This window comes from Sturnus vulgaris, chromosome 2, assembly GCF_052056855.1.
Source record: "Sturnus vulgaris isolate bStuVul1 chromosome 2, bStuVul1.hap1, whole genome shotgun sequence".
Lineage (NCBI taxonomy): Eukaryota > Metazoa > Chordata > Aves > Passeriformes > Sturnidae > Sturnus > Sturnus vulgaris.
In genome coordinates, this window is record NC_142244.1 from 59468273 (window position 1) to 59487335 (window position 19063).

A 19063-nucleotide genomic window follows, 5' to 3' on the forward strand; every position below is an offset into this window, starting at 1 on the left:
AATCTATTAGATGTTACATCTTAAGGGAGCTATAAGAATACTGACTCGCAAGAATGATAATTTTCTATTTCGGGGAAAAGTTAGAATGTTTAATTTTACTTATGATAATTAGTATAATTTTATATAGGTTCAGGAGATAAGAGGGGAGGGGAGGTGTGACATGGAGCTTCCTTAATTTGCCTTTATTACCTATATCAGCTGTGAATCTGTTGGCCTTGATGCACAGTCAAAAGGGGAGAGATTTTTCTGTACTTGTAGATTAATGTTAAAAGGAACAAATTTAAAATAGGGATGGTAATGATGGAAGCTGAAAGAGTTATTTTGAGAAATGAGGTATAATAAAGGAAGGCTTGTCAAGTTAATTTATTCCCTGATTTTAGTGTTCAACTGAATGCAAAGCTGGAGGACCAAATCTGAATGCAAAAACAAAAGACATAAAAATGAGAACTGCCTGCTTTGTTAAATATTGCTAACTGGCATCTAGAAGTGATACTGGCATCTAAAAGTGATACATAGTGTTAAAGATATCACCCCTTAATTGTCAGTTATATAAACCTAAATCTAGAAAAATGTTATAAACACTCACTCTAATGTATATTCATTTGCACAGAAATAAAAGCTTTTTCCACAGTGCCTGGCACATCCTGAATATTTAGTGTACCAGAATGGAAAGGATTTTACAAGTTAGTGCCTTTAAAATGAGGAGATCACAATACGTTTCTGACATGGTATTCCAGCTTGGACTCTTATTTTACAATTTAGTTAATTCTCAGTGCAGAAACTGTGGTCCCATGATAGAGAGATTTCAGAATCCTGCACCAAGTACTGCTCATCTTGGTCATTTTGCCTAAGGCACTGAGCAAAAGTTGTGTCTAGGTTTGACAGTAACAGCAATTACTTCTGTTTTAACAGGAAACATCTAATGCACGAAGGACCTAGTGCACAAGTCTTGTGAGGAGTGGCTGATGAAAGTGAAGTTGTTTAGCCTCGAGAAAAGGAAGCTTGGGAGGACCTTATCCCTCTCTACTTGAAAGGAAGTTGCAAACTGGTGGGAGTCAGTCTCCTCTCACAGGTTACCAGCAATAAAACAAGAGGAAATGGCCTGAAGTTGTGCAGGGAAAGTTCAGATTGGATATATGGAAAAAATGATTCAGTGAAAGGATGGTCAGGCATTGGAACAGGCTGCCAGGGAAGTGGTTGGGTCCCCAGCCCTGGGAGCATTTAGAAGTCATGTAGATGTGGTGCTTAGGCACATGATTTAATGGTGGCCTTGACAGTGCTGAGTTAATGGTTGGACTCAATGATGTCAGAGGTCTTTTACAACCCGAGTGGTTCTGTCATACTGTGACATAAAATACGAGTTGAAACTGTTTATCTGTTAGACTACTACACTGGGAATTCTCCTAGCATAACATAACCAAAAACTACTGGAGAAAGTGTTACCTAGTGTTTGTTTTCCTTTTATGGCCCCAGCATGAGAGACAAAGAGATAATGGTGGTACTTCACAGTCCTATTTCTCTTTCCCATTCCCTGGCCTTAAATGTAGGTGGAAAAGCCAAGATCTGGGAACTTTGCACCTTCTAGTTTCTGATGCACAAACTGTGCCATGTTCTTTTTCATGTGGTTTTTTTTTTTTTTTTCAAAGTAAAAAAAATTAGGGAAGTTCTGCTTATTTTTCCACAAAGTTCTTAAAGGTTGACTGTAGATTTTAGCTTCTTTGACAAAACACGAGTGTATTTTTATCTATTGTTATTCAAGTCAGTTGGTGAAAAGAACTTTCAGTTCTCAGGAGGGATAAATCTCTAGAAAATGTTGATTTTTTCCATCGAAAATAATTTTAGCTCATAAGCTATTCTTTCCTTATCTTGATAAAAAAAAAGATCAAATTTCTAGATCAATAATGTTGTTTTGTGGTGTGCTTTCATATCTGAGCATTTCTTCATGCTGTAAATATCAGCCTGACTTGCACTCAGGCTTCAACCTCACATCAAGCAAGAGCAGAAAAAAATAGGGGCTGTTTTAATGCAACAAGGCTTGGTAAAAACAATTTTTTAGAAGTGCCAGCATGTCAAAACATTGAAGGAAAATATTGAAGAGTACCAGTGTGCTTCCAGTTAGTCTCTTGCTGCATATTTTTTCTATTGAATAATCACATCTTCCCCTGCCTAAAGCAGTGGTTCATTGTATGTAATGTGTGCTTCAGGGCATTAAAGAAAAAAAAATTGAAATTATCTGGAGGAAACCAAATCACTTTATTTCAAAGACAAATTAGATTGATCTATATGATCATTCTCCATAGATTTCATAGGCATGTTACTTGTTGAAGTGGTATCAGGCGTTTTATATATTATAGCAATTTGCATACGTTCATTAAGCTGCGCTTTGTAAAGCTCTCTGACAGGGGCATTTGATGAATCCTTCTGTGGACTGCATAGCTGCTTTATGTGGAGCAATCTGTTAAATCATGCTTTTGTCCTTCAGTTTGTCAGAATCAGTAAGTGAAGCAGATGTTAATAACTGTGGGAGAGTTTGGGGTTTTTTGGTGTTTGCAGAATATGGGATAACTGTGAAGGGCATAATGTGTTTGTAAAAGTGACAGCTGGTGTTATGAAAGATAGAAAGTCTGCTACAAGTGAAAACTTTCTCTGGCATCTTTTAGCAACTCCAGGAGGCTTTTTGGGACAGTCAGGTGGGTGGTCAATTCTAAAATAAACACTGCTAATATTATGCACAGCAAATTGTGTGCTTGTACTTAACACACAATTGTTCTTATCTTTGGTTGCAAACGTTCTGTCACAGAGCTATCTCAGCCTTGCAATAATTCATAACATTTTTCTGTAAATATGTCATGAGAAATTCTCAGGTCAACAATCCCCTGAAATGTGTCTTTGAGAAATATAATCGCATGCATTATCGAATTAGTAGGGTTTTACACCCAGTGTGTTTGAAGATTACCTTTATGAGACAAGGTTTGCAGGACCTGACAGCTCAGTCCCTGGAATCTCTACCTATTGTCGCTTGGCTGAGGATGTTTCAGCCAGGGAACAGCATACATTTAGGTGGTTAATGTGCTACATCTGATGGGTGGTAATTCCTGTCAAGGTGTGGTAAGATGAAAGCTTGTTGCACTGCAGAGGCCTTGCAAGTGAAGGTAAAATGGGCAGTCATAAATTGGGTAAGAAACGAAGGGGATAAATAAGAGGGAAAACATGGCTTAGGGAGTGCCTCAAGAGAGGGCAGCAGAGGTGGAGGTGCTGATCTCCCTTCTCTGGGGACCAGTGACAGGACACAGGGACATGAAGTTGCAGGGAAGTTGAGACTGGGCATTATGAAAGGTACTTCACTAAGTAGGTGGGCAGTCACTGGAGCAGGATCCTCAATGTAATAGTCACAGCACCAAGCTTGTCAGAATCCAAAGAGTGTCCGGACAATGCTCCTAATCATTTGGTCTAGTTTTAGATAGTCCTGCAAGGAGCAGAGAGCTGAACTCAGTGATTCTTGGTGCCTTCCAACTGGAGATTTTCCGTGATTTTATGTGGAAAAAGTTGTTACAAGGCTAACTGATGAAGAAGTGGGAAAAAATTAAGGACATTACTGTAGGAGAAAAAGGAGGACATTACTGTAGAAAATAAAGGGTAAACTTTGGCCACCTTCTGATCTTGCAGATTTTTATTGGTATTATCTAGTAAGTAGCTCCCACTCATTTTAGAGGTGGTATTTGGCAGAGATTCACTTTAATGACATTCTCTTTGTGATTATGCATTATTGTGGAAATCTCTTGGTGAATTGAGTAGGAGGTGCAAAGGGTGGAGATGTAGTGATGTTACTCGTGCCTGTGTGATTGAATCTGAGCTTCTGAGCCTGGCTTGTCTGCAGCTGACATCAACAGCAGGAATGGCTACACAGTGCATAGAATAAATAATCGTAGAAGTTGTCGTGTTTGTTGTGATTGCCTGAAAATATGTAGAGAAGACCAGTGAGGGATTTCTGTTGTTCTTGCACATGAAAGTAGGCAGCAGCTACAAATCAACGAACTGTTGCTTTTGTAGAGAAGAATTGGCAGAATCTTTCATGCTGTTGCTGGATAAAAATTTCTACTGCTTCTGTTCCTCAGAGTGAGTCTTATCTTTCTGTCTGATTATCTTGCAAAAAATGAGCAGTGAAATAATTATCCATGCTGATATTTACATTTCATTGCTCTGCTTGAAAATTACCAGCTCACAAAAGGGAACAGAGGGAGTCCAGGACTCCTTGGGTGGGCTGATCCTTTGGGGAAGCAAATGTCTGCTCTTCAGCTGGGACAAATAGGTGCTCCCAGCCAGGTGATCATTGATGCATAGTGGGCATAGACAATTCTATAGCTTATTCTCTTTGCCTTCACTGGGAATCATGTGGCGGCTTCCAGTAGCACAGCTGCTGTGGAAAACTCAGGAAAAACTCTGTGGGGAAAAAAAGAGACAATACTTTTTCTAATATAGACTCTTAATTATCTTTAAGAGCTGTGGCTGTGTGGCAATCCTGTGTGAAATGGTGTTTCTTGTTCCAGAATGCCAAGTTGCCAATAGTACCACAGAAATATTCAGTAGAGCATGTACTAATGATGGTGATTACCCAGAACAGAGATCAGACCAAGTGCATTTGGACACATGAACTTTCCTCCCTTTTTTAGTTTTTCTTTTTTTTTTTTTTTTTCTCTTTTGTGTCTTTCCTTAGTCTGCTGAGCTTGTTTCTTTCTACTGCTGCAGCTTCTTCCTTTTTGTTTTGTTAAGCACATCAGATTTAACAAATGCGTTATGTTCAGGGTCACTGTGTGAGAATCACCAGGAAAATTTGCAGAGACTCTGGGACTAATTGTGATTAGGTGTTATATGTATCCTTACAAGAATGCACATCCAGAATTTCACACCTGTAACAGAACTGCCATGTTCAGCTTTTTTGGACGTTAAAGAAATAATTCACTTAAGGATACCTTTGATTTTTCCTGTGGTTTGCCTCTTCATATCACTGTTTTGCTGCAAGCTAAAGGCAGAATACTGCTTAAATGTACATAAGGATGTTTGTGGTTTACTAAATCATTTCTGTTTTCTGATATGCCACTGGCAGTTTTTCATACTCAATATGTTGATTTTGTTTCTTTCATTGCAAATGATTGTGGCAAAATTGCTATTTGAAAATTTTGGGGTTTTTTTGAGTTTTCTACTATTTTGAACTTGTGTAGAAATTGCTTAAGAATCTATACAATATTATATGCCTTAAATGTAATGCGCTATAAATTATCATACCATCACTGTTATCACCCACAACATTTCTTAGGTGGTGAACAGATTCAGAAGGACAGGCTCATAGACTCATTTCTAAGCAGTAATTTTGCATTATATATTTTTTCCATTATATATGCTTAAGCCATATACTTTTAATGACTTTAAATATATATAATCTTTTTACCAGATCTTGGATTCTGAACTTGAAGAAGTTCTTCAGGATTATATGCTTCCTGAAACTCGGAAGGTATCTGCAATAAATAGGTACGTGTAATGGATACATTCATGTTTTGTGTTGGATGGTTGGGACCGTGTGAGTTTTATTGGCAGTTTAATGCTGAGCTTCTTACAGCTCTTGATAAATCTCAGGTGCTGTAAATGGGACAGTGTGATGGATCTTTGCAGACTGAATTTTCAATAACATATGGTTATTGTAGGGCAGAAATTTGGAAGGACATGACATTCACAGTTGCTCAGAGATAAATGTTTAGCCAAACCCACAAACTTAACTTCAGAATGACAAAAAAGGTGGGTCTCCACAAGCTATTAAAAAGTTTTGAAGGTAAAATCAGTGAGAGGAAGTGGCTCTGCTCTTGATCCGTCAGTACTTGAGGCTGTGCTTCATCTGGTTTTACATCTGTGTTTCCTTTGGGGTTTTTTTTTGCAATTGTTGAAGCTGGTAAAGGTATGAATATAACTAAATATGGGAAGGAAATGACCATAAAGGTTGAAAACTGGGTATATTGAAGTTCCTGGAAATTTTCTTCTTAGGCTCACGTCTCCCTTCAATCATTTACAGTAAATATTCTGGCAATTTCAGAAATACATTCTTGCATATAACAAAGCAATTTTCAGGTGATTTCTTTTTTAAAAATCAGGTCACACTTCTTGGTTCTTGAAGTTCTGCTGAACTCCTAGCAATGGAGAAAGATAAATGAGAGAAGACTTAGAAGTTCTTATTCTTTCCAAAGAGTTCATAGACCTAGGCAATTTTTTTGAGATTCAGTTCAGTTTGAAAGAGTGAAAGGTTTCTTGGATACCTGGATGTAACAGCTGGACTTACCTTGATCTGTGTGAGACTTTGAAGAGATTTAAAAATGGGAAGAGGTTAAATGCTTATGCAAGAAATTCACAAAAATGGATTTTTGCACTAAGTTGCTTATTCTGTAAGAATTTGAATGCAACATATCTTCTTAATGTGCTTTACCTGTAGATCCCACGATATTTAGCAAAAGCTGGAGAAGAACCCTTGTCTCCAGTTTATGTATGGGTCAGGTACCTTCCTGGATCACTTTATGTCCTACTACTAGAGCTCCTGGATGTTCAGGGCTGTGTCCAGGCCTGTGAGAGGATCCCATGTCTAATCATCCTTTCAGAGTGGGTGCAAAAGATCAATGTTCCTGATGTTTACGTTTTCCTAAAATTTCCCATATCTATTGACGTGCCCTTTCTGCTCCCTTTTGTGATACACTTCTTCACTCTCATTTCTTCTGCTTTGTTTTCTACTTTGCTTTCTTGTTTTGCTTTCCCATGTTTTCTCCTCTTCTTAATTCATTTGCAGTGTCTGGAGATTAGCTGTAGTGAGACCTTACACAAGGAGGAGTTCCAGGAGAAAAAAATCATAGCAGAATGAGCTTCCCTTTTACTGCCTCTCTAGAGAGCCTGCTGTAAAAGGCAGCTTGCTGTCATTCCCGTAAATTTTCTTTTGCAGCCAGCTCTGCTGGGTGTCCCCTTTGTGCCCTGTGAACATCTGTGTTGCAGCTTACGTCTGAACCCAACCAGAGAACAAATGTGAGAACCTGCTTCTTATTTTGAGCAGGAAGCTGCTGCTATTAGTAGGGCACGTGGCCTTGGTTCACCTGCGACTTCTTAATCCCCAGCTGGGAGCAAACCAGCCGTCTGCATTCTCCCCTCCTGCCAGCTGTGCCCTTGTCCCTGGGGTAGCAAGTTTACCTGCTTTCCTCCAGACACTGCCCAGGACCTGTCGTTTTTCAGCATTCATTTTCTCCCTGAATTTTCCCCAAGATGTCACACAGAAAAGGAAGAAAGGAGTGAGCACTGCAGGACTTTGGTGACATAGTTTATTTTCTGCTGCTCCTGAAAACTTCTCCTTGCATACACACAGTCATGCAGGCACCACCCTTCTGCATAAGCAAGAAATATTTAAGCATTGAAGTGTTCAGACTCCAGGGATGCTGGAGCAGAAGAGAAAGCTTTATTTGCTAGGCTGTGCATAGGGGTTCCAAGAAAAGCCGGCAATGTTTCTATGCCAGTTTTGGACACAGCACAAGACAGCTTAGTGAGCATAAACTAGGATCTTAACCTCAAACAGACTTGCTTTAAAGAATTTTTTACTTTAAAAGGAAAAAAAAAAAAAGGGGTGAAGAAAAGGAAGCAGCAGTGCTGCCCAGTTTGCAAAAGTGCTATCCCACTTGGGCGTGCTCAGGAGTGCTTTATGTGCATAGGTGCTGAGCTGCAGTCTCTGTGGCATATGCGTGTCTCCAAGAGAAAAAGGAAATCTGTTGTGTCAAGTTGGCTTCAGCTTATGCTCGAAGGGCTGTTGTGACAAGCCTGGAAGGTGCAGAAACTTTTGTGAAAGATCAGGTGTGATAGCAGAGAGCGACTAACACTTGGGGGAGGAAGCTGGAGTATTTGAGGTCAGTCTAAGTTGGCAGCCATCAGCAGGCAAGGGAGCACAGCTGATTTAGCAAGCCCATGCACCAGTTCAGCAGCTTCCCTCAGATATTTGGGTTGGAACGACTCAGAATTAGCAAACCTTCCTGGCTGATGTTGCTGAAAAGGCTACTGGACAACTTTGTTTTCCTTTTCAGTAAATGAGTTCCCTTGCGGTAGAAGAGTATGTGAGTTTCCGAGCTTTTCAAGCCAGGTTAGAAAAAGTTGGCCCCTTTCTTTCCAAAACTATCCATCAAGGCAGTCCCAATGCACCCCAGACATCTCTGGGTGTGTGAATCCTGTGCAAGCAGTGGTCTCCTCTATTCGTTTTGTGAATGTACTTGTTATGGAGGGAAGGGCTGGTCTGGCTGATTGTATGGCTGTAAGTGCTGAAGAGCAAAAATTTCTAAACAAAAAAATCTGGTCCTCTTTAAACATTGGCGGACAGATATCTGTCTTCCATCTGTGGCAGCCTGTGCCAAACAGCAGAAGAACTGCAAAGTTCTTCTCAGAGGAATAACTGGCACGCTCCAACTTTTTTTTTTTTTTTTTTTAAACTTCACACAAATCTGAAACATTAAACACAGAAAGTAACGTTAAATGTGACGAGCAGGCAGAAACTGGGAAGTTCAGCTGGAAGGGCTGTGCATGGAACAAAGCCCTGGCACAGGGCATGGAGCACCTCAGCACTGCTGCTTGGGCTTTGCTGTCGAGTGACAGCAGGCAGCAGTCACCATTGTGGAGGCAGTCCCTCAGCTGTCCCCTCCTGTAGGGGCCAGGGAGGTGGCTGGTAGTCTTGAAGGTGTGTGTGGCTCACAAGACCCCTGCAGAGGTGCAGAGTGACTTATACCACGAGATGTGGCACCTGGAAGGAGGACGCTGAATACATACTCTATACCAAGTACACAAATTAGTCTTCTTTAAAGAAAAATAAAGCATTCTGACCAAACAAAGAACTTTCAGATACCAACTGTCAGGAAATAGTCTGAATTCTGCATTGAGCTTTCTTAAAAACACGAATGTTTTACCTCTTTGGAAACACTTTCAAACTGACTTTTCGCTTAGTAGTGTTACCAGGAAAAGGTAATGCATGAATCTTCTCTTCTGTAGCCAGTAGGGAAGTACTTCTCCCTTATCTGACCATGATTTGACAGAGAAGTTTCTCTGGACACATTGCTGGCTTATGTTCAGCTGGCTCTCAACCAGCACCCCCAGGTCCTTTTACACCAGGCAGCTTTCCAAACCATTTTTCCCAAAGCCTGTAGCATAGGGTTGTTGTAACACAAGAGCAGGACCCAGGACTTGGCCTTGTTGAACCTCATACAATTGTTCCTGGCCCATCAATCCGGCATGTCCAGATCCCTCTGCAGAGCCTTCTTGCCCTCCAGCAGATCGACATTCCCACCCAACTTAGTGTCCTCTGCAAGGAGACTGAGGGTGCACTTGATCCCCTTATCCTGACCATTGATAATGATATTAAGCAGAACTGTTTAATCGATTAGACTGAGATATTTTGTCTGCTCTTGTTCTTACTTAAGACTGCATCCAAAAAGGACTGTATTGTTTTCAGTGAGCTTGAATCAGTCTCATGGAGCAGCTGGGAAATAAAGCAGGACTGTGCATCAGCCATTGTGAACTAAGCAGTAGCAATTTGCTTTGGTTAGGGAAAGTGTCAGCTTTTAGCAGTTCCCTGTTCATTTGTAATTCGCTTCCCCATCTAGGCACACTATGTTTTTAGTAATATGCGCCTCTGCTGTGTTGTCCCTTTTATCAATCAAAGTTATTTTGCTTTTCTGACTTGGCGTGGTGTTGCAACTGTTTGTCTCCTTTGGCAGAGCTAGGAGAATGTGTGTTTATGATAGGTGATTACAAGGATATCACTTTGATGCCTGGGAGAAACTTCTCCTAATTCACTGGAACAGTTGTGGCCAAGTCCTGCTGCTAAACATGCCGTATGCTAGCCAGTAACACATGATATTAATAATTGAGGATGTCAATAATGGGTGACACAACTATCAGACTTAAAAAATAAAGCACTAATAAGGAGCTTTGAAATAGTCTTGTTTAAGATTGGTTGCTGTTTGTAACACCATTAATTCTGAACGGGAGTTTAATTCCAATTGCAAGAAAATGAGGGAAAATGAAGGTACTTTTTCTGCTTAAATGGATTAATGAATTTCAGTATGGAAGAAAGTAGCAGTCCCCTGTGTGAGTGTGTTTTGTCCATGTTACATTGCTCACCTAGCTGGCTGTCACCTGCAGGGATCATTTCAGTAGACCTCCCAAACCTCCCCTGCAGAGTCACTGCCTGTCACTACATCCTGTGTGTGCATGGGGTGTGGTAAATGGTAAATGTCCAAGTGGGATTTTTAGCTTGAACGCTCAAGAAACCAATGCCAACAGCAAAGAAAATGGGTACAATCTGCTGTTGGTTCTGTTATGCTTTTGCTCGAGGAAAATGTTTCCAAACTGGGGAGGCAGGTGCACACTCGTGTGGTGCCTTTTGTGTAGATACTAATGATGCCTCCAGTGCATCCCGACGTGTATCCCTATTCAGTGTGCGAGGGTTGGATCTGGAATCCTACCCACATAGAAAATGTGTAGTAGCTAAATGTAGCTACACATGAACAAAGTATCCTTATTTTGTCAAGATAAAATACCCAGCACAGAGTATCATAAATTGATCCCTGGAGGACAGACCCAGAATATAAACTGTAGTACTTTGAATATATGCGTGTTATAACCGTATTGAACACTGTGCAGCAATTTGTATTGTATTACAGCTGACAAAGTATTTTACCTCCTAATAACTAACTAGTGTAAATAGTGTTGAGATTTTCCCCATATTTATGATTATATTAATTGCTTTGTGTATTAATAACAGTTAAATGTCAGAACCCAAGCTCTAGCTGCCAGTAATCCACAACCAACTTGTTTGCACATTCAAAATACAAAACTGAAGAGTAATTGCCCTTTCTGCTAGTGCATATCAGAGCTCAAATTTTACATAGAAAAGCCCACTCTTAACTAAATATTGTAACATTCAATATCAAATCTAGTGGTAATAGAATGTCTTCCAGAAATTAAGAAAAACCCTCTAACAGATCAGAAGACATCTGATGAAAATCACTTTAGCTAGGAATTGTGACTTACTTCCAAATGAAGCTAAGTTTTGAAAAAAGATGTTTCCTGCTGTCGAAAGCAGCATTTTTCAGAGCCAAAGCTGGAACATCCATATGCAGTGCAATGTTTTTGTTTTGTAATGTGAGATAATTGGGCTAACAGAGTGTCACAAAGAAGCATTTGAGGATTGACTGAATTTTTCAAACAGAAGCTATTTTTCTGGAAAGTTTCCAGAGAAATAATCATTCTGCATTGCTATCTTGCGGACTATAGCATTTTTATTCTTAGAGACAAAGCAAATTGAGATTTCAGCATAAATCTAGCTAAAACTTCAGTTGAAGAAAGTAACTTCTTCAGCTTCAAGGGTTTTTTGTTTGTTTGTTTTTATTTTTTATTTTTGTTTGCTTGTTTTTTTTTAAACTTTTATGTTCTTTGTAGTTATGTTGCTTTATTTGTGTTGAAATCCTTGTTGGAGGCCAGCATTTAATATGGTTGATGGTTTTGAAATTTTGCAAACCACTAGCATTTGTGAGGGCAACAGAGTGAAGAGTCAGTTCCAACTTAATATTGCAGATGTACTCTGAATTATCCAGGGAAGAGCAAAGGTTGATTAAATTCACAAAATAAGGTGATTCATAGTTTTCTAAATATGTCACTCAGCCTAAAATTAACTCAATTATTTACCAGTCACACACATGCTAATGAATCCTGACAATCTCAATTGACCTGCTGCAATGAACTTTGCTGTCACCTAATATTATTTCCTCTGTATTTTCACTAGAAAGAGTGATTGTAGCATTTATCACGTGCAAAGCAAAAAGTGCTCGAGGATTTTATTATTTTTTAATACTTGCAATTGCAGGGCACTAGTAAATTAATTACATTTAATTAGAGACACTTCTTTTTTGTGAAAGTGTTTCCTAAAGTTTAATCCCCCAGAGATTTAACATGTGATAGTGATGAAAGTGGCTGCTTTTAAGGCAGCATTAATGATACAATTTGAGAAATGAAGTTGAGCTTATCTTTATATGCAAAATGTGACAAAATTACAAAACTTTAAAGCAAATATGGTATATAAGATTTATTATTATTTCTAAAATTAGAATCACCTTGGAATGCCATTTTTAGCTGTGTTACCAGTAGCTATAAGAAATTTGTAAATTAGCCAAAATAATAAATGAGTTTATCTACTTTCCTACTAAATACAGAAATATACAATTTAAATAAAAATGTGGTTATTCTGGATTTATACTTGAGTTACGGGTAAATCTCCAAAAGGCTGCCTTGGATTATGAAATGGTATCTCTTTCCTTTTCCAAGGTTTTTGCTTCAAAGCTTTACAGAATCCCGGATGAAAATCAACATTGATCCATAAAATAGACATCACAGTAGCATCCACATGGGTAGGGCACAACAGCTGAAAAGATTTCTGGCCTGCGGTTATTTCTGTCAGGGAAATGGAGATTGATAAAGATATAGATATATAATATTTAAAGCTGCTGGGCAATGGCAGGCTGTTTGCAGACAGCTGCATGTTCAGCCTCTCTTGCTAGAATGGTTAAGTGGCTAATTAAGTGGGCAAGTCAGGTCTGAGCCTACCCTCAGGGAGAAGACTGCTGTGTCTCAGCCTCCTGTGAAAGTTTTGGGAGAGAAGGGTTTGAAGCTGCAGCAGTCTCATTGTGAGTTGTGGTGCTGGCTACGAAATGGGTCTGCTAGAACCCATTGCACAGGATTTTACTCAGTAGCTGCCACCCACAGTGAAACATAAAAAGTTTTAAAAACCCTGAAAATTTCTGAAAACTGAAACTAAGGCATCATATTTAATTGAATTTCTTTCTAAGTAGTTCCAAATTGTTTCTGAATTTGTTTAGAAAGATGTTTGCTTGATGTTTTTGGTGTTTTTAAAAAAATAATTTCCATGATTTTCATACTTGATTCATTCAGTGACATCAGCTATGGTGACCGAACAGTTGTTTCCGTGGTGACAAATTGCAGTGTTACAAACAGGCTTGTATGAATCAGGTAAGAAAAACAGATCAACTATAAATGGAGAAAATTTGCTTACAAAAATAAACCAGAAATATTTGGTGAAAGTTTGCTGGAGAATGGCTTGGAAATCTAAAAATGATTGTAACATAGGTGAGTTTTCATTTCATCCAAAACTCCAGTGTGGCTGGTTTTATTGTGAAGCATGACAGGATCTGTCCACATCTGGTGACAGCAGCCACCTGGAGAATGCTAAAAATAGATAAGTAACTTCATAAGTAGTGTGAATTAATTTAACTGCAATAAAAAAATATATAGCTTCTTGCTCATCCTCTAAAATATGACAGCCAGCATCACAGCTCATTGTGATTAAGGTCTATCTTTCTAATAAATTGCATCTTAAAAGGATCTTGAGTGCTTCTCTTATGTGACAGATACAGTTCTGCTTCCACAGAGGTGCAAGCCAGGAGCTTGACCACTGAAGATGATGGAGCTACATCAGTCTTCTGTAAATTCAGGGAAAAGTGCCTTGCGGTCTCTATGTGTAAAAAGGAATGTATGTCCAAACTTAGGACGCCCCAAATTATATGTTACATGGCATACTGTATTGTCATGGATTACCATATATTTTGGCATACACAGTAGTAATGCCAAAAAGACCCTGGATATATCCAGTGACAATATAAATTAATTCCATGCTTCTCATGACAACTCTCAGTGGGAATATTGTGCCTTGGCTGGGCTCAGACGTTATTTCCAATAAGTATGGAAATAATGGCTCACAGTGCTGCAAAATGCTAGGAGATCTCCAGGGAAATCTCATCAGATTATGTGATAGGTTTGAAATTAATTCATGTCCCAACTGTATTTACACAATATACAGTTGTCTCTCTGATGGCTTATAAAGAAAGGTAAATGCAACCATCCTAAACCAGTGAGGGGACTTGCTGCAATATGCTCTCTTGGTAGAGAAGAGGTATTTTTCTGAGTTGTACACAAAGTACAAGCAACTCAGAAAATGGTTATATAACTTTCTTACACTGCACACTTATTGTTGTCTTGTTTGTAACCTCATTATGCCATATCATCATATTTCTTGCATTTCTCCTTGCCTCCAGTTCAGTAGACATGAATTTTCACATTGTCTTTTTTTTCCCTTTCAGATTTTCAAACTGTTGATAAATTTTTGCTTCTGGTGTGGGTATAACCCAGCTATAGATTCATCCATTGATATATACATACACCTATTGTTCCTAGATTGCTCTTTGGTGAAGACTTCTTTATGGCACTGTTCTGGTGTATTCACTGTCTGGTTTGGGATTGTGCCAATGGTTTGGAATATTTTTAAGTAGTGAATGTCTCAAGAAGCATATGATATATTTGCAAGCCCATCAACTGAGTTTCTTGAATTGGGCCTCCTCTGGAAGCCATAAGCTAAAAGCTCAAATATGAATCTTTATAAGATTTGCCGAAAATATGTTCTCTGGCCAAGAAGCATTTAAAGGACAAGGAGAGGAATGGTCTTCTTCAGAGATCTGCTTGAGTACTAGGGCTGAGTATTTTTGGAGACCCAGGGCAAAAGGGAAGTTAGCACTATATGTGATGAGCAAGGGCTGTGAGCCTGGACTTGATCTTTACTTTTTTTAAAACTATATGGCTTTTGACATTGCTTTTGAGAAGATGCAAATAAAATGGACAAGATACTGTGCATACTGCAGCTTCTCTCTCCTCTCACTGATTTAACTTTATTTTTATCTGGCTCCCACATCTATATCTCCCCTTCCCTTCCCTTCCCTTCCCTTCCCTTCCCTTCCCTTCCCTTCCCTTCCCTTCCCTTCCCTTCCCTTCCCTTCCCTTCCCTTCCCTTCCCTTCCCTTCCCTTCCCTTCCCTTCCCTTCCCTTCCCTTCCCTTCCCTTCCCTTCCCTTCCCTTCCCTTCCCTTCCCTTCCCTTCCCTTCCCTTCCATTGTAAAAAGGTATTTTCTTTGTTCCTGTGTAAATTCTCTTAGGTTTCCTCAAAGACTCAGCAGCACAGAGAAGAACCTCTAGGATCCTTTCTGTTGACTTTTCTTCTCTGCCAATAGACTGTCTACAGATAATTTTCTAGTTATTTTTTCTCATTTATTGTGCTTGCATTTACTCTTAAGAGAACTCCATTCTCCTTTTCTTTCCAATAGCTATCAGGTGTGGCAGGCAACGGGTTGATCGGGCAACCTACTTTCTGTCTCTTTACAGACTGGTTACTTCGATGGAAGCATTTGATTCAATGGTTTTGGTTTGCTGTAAACTCTAATTCTAGTGAAAGTTTCTTTTCCCCCCTCCATTTTTTTTGCTGATAGGATCAGTGTATCAGCATCCATATCTGGCACTGGAATCTAAATGTAATAGATACCTGGCTGCCTTTCATTAATCACATAGAAAACAACAGAAAATCAAAATAATAATTTATTTCGTCTAAATTCCAGATTCCAGTTGTCTTTATCACTTATAAAATCCATCTGACTACATATTAGAATCTCCTCCATTTTACCTGATAGGTACAAATACAACCACCTTTATTTCTACTTATTATTGATGGTAGCTACATTTTCTATATAATTAGGAATTGTATTTTTCCCTCATAAGCATTTGAGGAGGAGAAAGGACTGTATCGTTCTTTATTCTTGTTAGATTTGCTGAGCCAAAGTAGTTGGGACGGGACATGCACCATCCAAAGAGCTGTTCACTAAATTCTGATCGATCAGTCACTGAGATGGCCAAAAGCGAAACAGATTGGTGATATGCCTGCTGCTGACAGCAGAAATACAAGATAGTGAAATACAAGATGTTGCAGCAAGAGGGTCTGCGGCATCTTTATGACTGGTACTGATGTATGAGATGGAAAGAAATCAGGGTGTTTCAATGCTGGGTTTGTAAGTGGCAGTCTAGAGAAAAACAGTTGTTATTATCTATCAGCTAAACTGGTTTTCAATTGAATTGTTTGGGCCTTTGTTAACTTTATATGCCAAGAAATTAAAAATTTGAGTACCTTTCTTAGTGCTTTCTGAAGCATTGAAAATATGAACCTGAACAGTGTATGGTGCTTTAAAATTGTGTTTAGCATAGAGGTATTTATCTATTTGTCATGCAGAAGGAAAATTAATAATCTTCTTTGTGCACCAAAACTTTTATACTGAATGTTTTCTGAAATTTCATTATGTAAAAGCCCTATGGAAGCTGTGCTGTCCAAAATATTTTTCTTTTCATGTACTGTAATGTGTGTTTGTTCAAACAAAGAAATGCTTATCTGTTGAAAAGATAGCAGTGATAAATTACTTCAGCTTTCATGCTTACCTACTGTTTTCCATTTGGCATTAAATTCCTAGTTGAATCCCAGAGGCAGATATATCTGAATTCAAAAAGTTACCTTGATGCCTTTTTTTTTTTTTTTTTTAGCCAGCCCCTGTGTCCTGATGATAAAAAAAGGAAATTTAGTCATCAAAACCGTCCTTCTTATATAGTTTAAATCCCACTAGATATGAAAAGGGTTGCAATTTTTGTAATTTTCTCTGAACTATATTAATTTTCAGAGGCTGTGCAGGACCTCCACCTTTACTGCCACAACAGCAGCACTTTAGATATCAACAGTTTAAATATCAGTTGAATCCAAATAGCGTGCAAATTGAGCTTCCTATACTTACCCTGTCTCATTATGGATAATGTTGCATATGCTCTGTTAATCCTTTTGAAAAATTATTGACTACTGAATAACTTTCTTTTACTACTATAAATCATATCTTCTTGGTATTTTTTTCCATGTCATTGACTTTTAAGTTCAAGGGTCTGTTTTATTTTCATCAGAAAACAAATTTCTCTCTATGCTTAACATGAAATATTCTGGGCTCATGTTTTCCATTTTAATGGAGATTCATCACTCTCCCCTGCCTTCTTCTCACTGAATAAGTGATACTTATGCAATGCACAAGTAGAGCATACAAAAACAGAAGAGTAACAAAACAGTTCAAGAAGCTAAAAGGGAAAGTGACGTAAGTTAGCTGTATTAGCATATCTGAATGTGTAAGAAAAAGTAATTGTGAACTCTTGCCTTATTTGCCAATCTTTATCATGCATCAGTTGACAGACTAATTGTTATTTCCAAAATAACAACATTGGCTTTTAAGCAGGAGATGCTGTCTGTGCTAGCTGACTCTTCAGATGTTTATCTTTTCTACATTTCCGCTGATCCCTGTTGGTTGCCTCCTGAAGGAGTGTAGGCATCTGCTTGTGGAAGAGGTGGAATTTCTCACACTGCTTTAGTAGGAGAATTTCCTGCCCTGGGATGAACAAACAGGTGCTTGACCAAGCTCTTAACCTCAGTGTGTGACAGTTTCTATCTGATGATACATGTACTAAAATAGAATAGTTTGGTGGGAAGGCACCTACCACGGTTGAACTTCATGACCTCTTCAGGGCTGAAATATTGATACTGGGCTACAAAAACCAAGATATGGAGCATCTTCTTTTATAAGGTAAAATTCTGCTAGGCTCAATACACTACTCGTTATTAGAATTACTATTAACATCACTACTATTATTTTTTTTTTATTCCAGCTGGGTCCTCCACAATCCTAAAAGGATTATTTTAGTGTAAAATCCTACGAGGAAAGGTGCACTTTTAAATAATGAAAGTCAAGGACATTTAGTATCTTGCAGAGCTGACTCTACAGCAAAGGCAATATTACTGTTATTTCAGGGCCATCAAAATTCAAGCCCTTCACGTGTGGAAGAGCTGTCTGAAAAAATGATTTTGAAAATGCTACTTCACATTTAAAGTAGCTGCAAAAAATTGTCCCCAGGATGGTATTATCTGTATATAGCCAGTAGTTTAACAAGGAGCTCTTCCAGACATGTTCCTGCTCTTTTGAAACAAAATCTGTTTTCTGGAGTACATTAGCCTGCAGAGGAGAAGAAACAGGGAAGCTATTAATATATTTTCCCATTTAACCACAAATGCTCCTAACTCTCACTGAGAATATAGATAGTTCTCTTTTGGCAAGCAAATGCTGTTAAGGGCACTTTGCTGGATGCATTTGTGCTATTCTATAATCTTGGTGGTCTGCACAAACAAGCACAATACCCAGAAAAATGACAGCAGGTGTACATTAATTAAATACAAGAACCACCCTGGCTTGTTGGTAGAAGGGGAGAACATGCAGCTCACCTCCTGCTAATGGCATTATTGACTTCCCTTGTAAATTACTCCAGCCCTGCAGTCCTTCACTTTGGTGAGGACAGGATTTTGTTGGTGGGAGTTACAATTACTGGGATTTGGCCAGGGAATACCTTCTAAATTAACAGAGCCAGAATGCTGCAATTATTTCTTCCCAAAGAAAATATATATGTTTGTATGTATATATTTGGTTTTGTTGCTAGTATTTAGGCTGGGTAATTTGAAATGTGAATGAAGTAGGTAAGATGTATTTTGTGGAGTGTGAGATCATCCTTCTTGTGGAAAATCTTTCTGAAATTATTGCGTGGTGGGTAGAATTCAATCCATGCTATAGATAAAAGAGGCTGCTGTATAAAAATATTTTGATGAAGCACAGACACTGTCATGTCTACATGGTATGGTGAATTTCTTTATACTCAGAAAGTAATCCAAGCCTGTTAAAGACAAGTAAATAATATCAATTTTTTTCCTTTCCCCTTCCCCCCCTCTCTCTTTCTCTTTTTCTTTCCTCTGTATTACATATATGATAAAAATGCAAAAGTCTTTGGTGACCCTTCATGCATAGCACTACTCTATGTGAAAGTTTTGTGATGATGAAATTATCAAGAGAAAGCAAGAAACCAATTTAGCTATATTGTTATTACCATATTTAAAAAAAGGTAACCTTTGGAGAGGAGAGTTTCAGTGGACTGAAAATGTATCACAGCAATGAAGCAAGTGCTTCTCTGAGATGGTCATGGGGAAACAAAATATTCTGCCATCAGGCTCTTGCCCTCCTCCTCCCCCATCCCTGACAGCAGCACAATGTTTA

The 19063-nt window shown here is 38.7% G+C and overlaps 1 protein-coding gene across 4 annotated transcripts in view; it reads left to right on the top strand.

The window, feature by feature from the left end:
* Positions 1–19063, top strand: part of ENOX1 (ecto-NOX disulfide-thiol exchanger 1) — a 353807-nt gene that overhangs the window by 66745 nt on the left and 267999 nt on the right. For all 4 annotated transcript variants that reach the window (XM_088159695.1, XM_088159696.1, XM_088159694.1 and 1 more), the window contains exon 2: positions 5450–5526. The gene's annotated coding sequence lies outside the window, so the exon portion shown is untranslated. The remainder of the gene's footprint in view (positions 1–5449; positions 5527–19063) is intronic.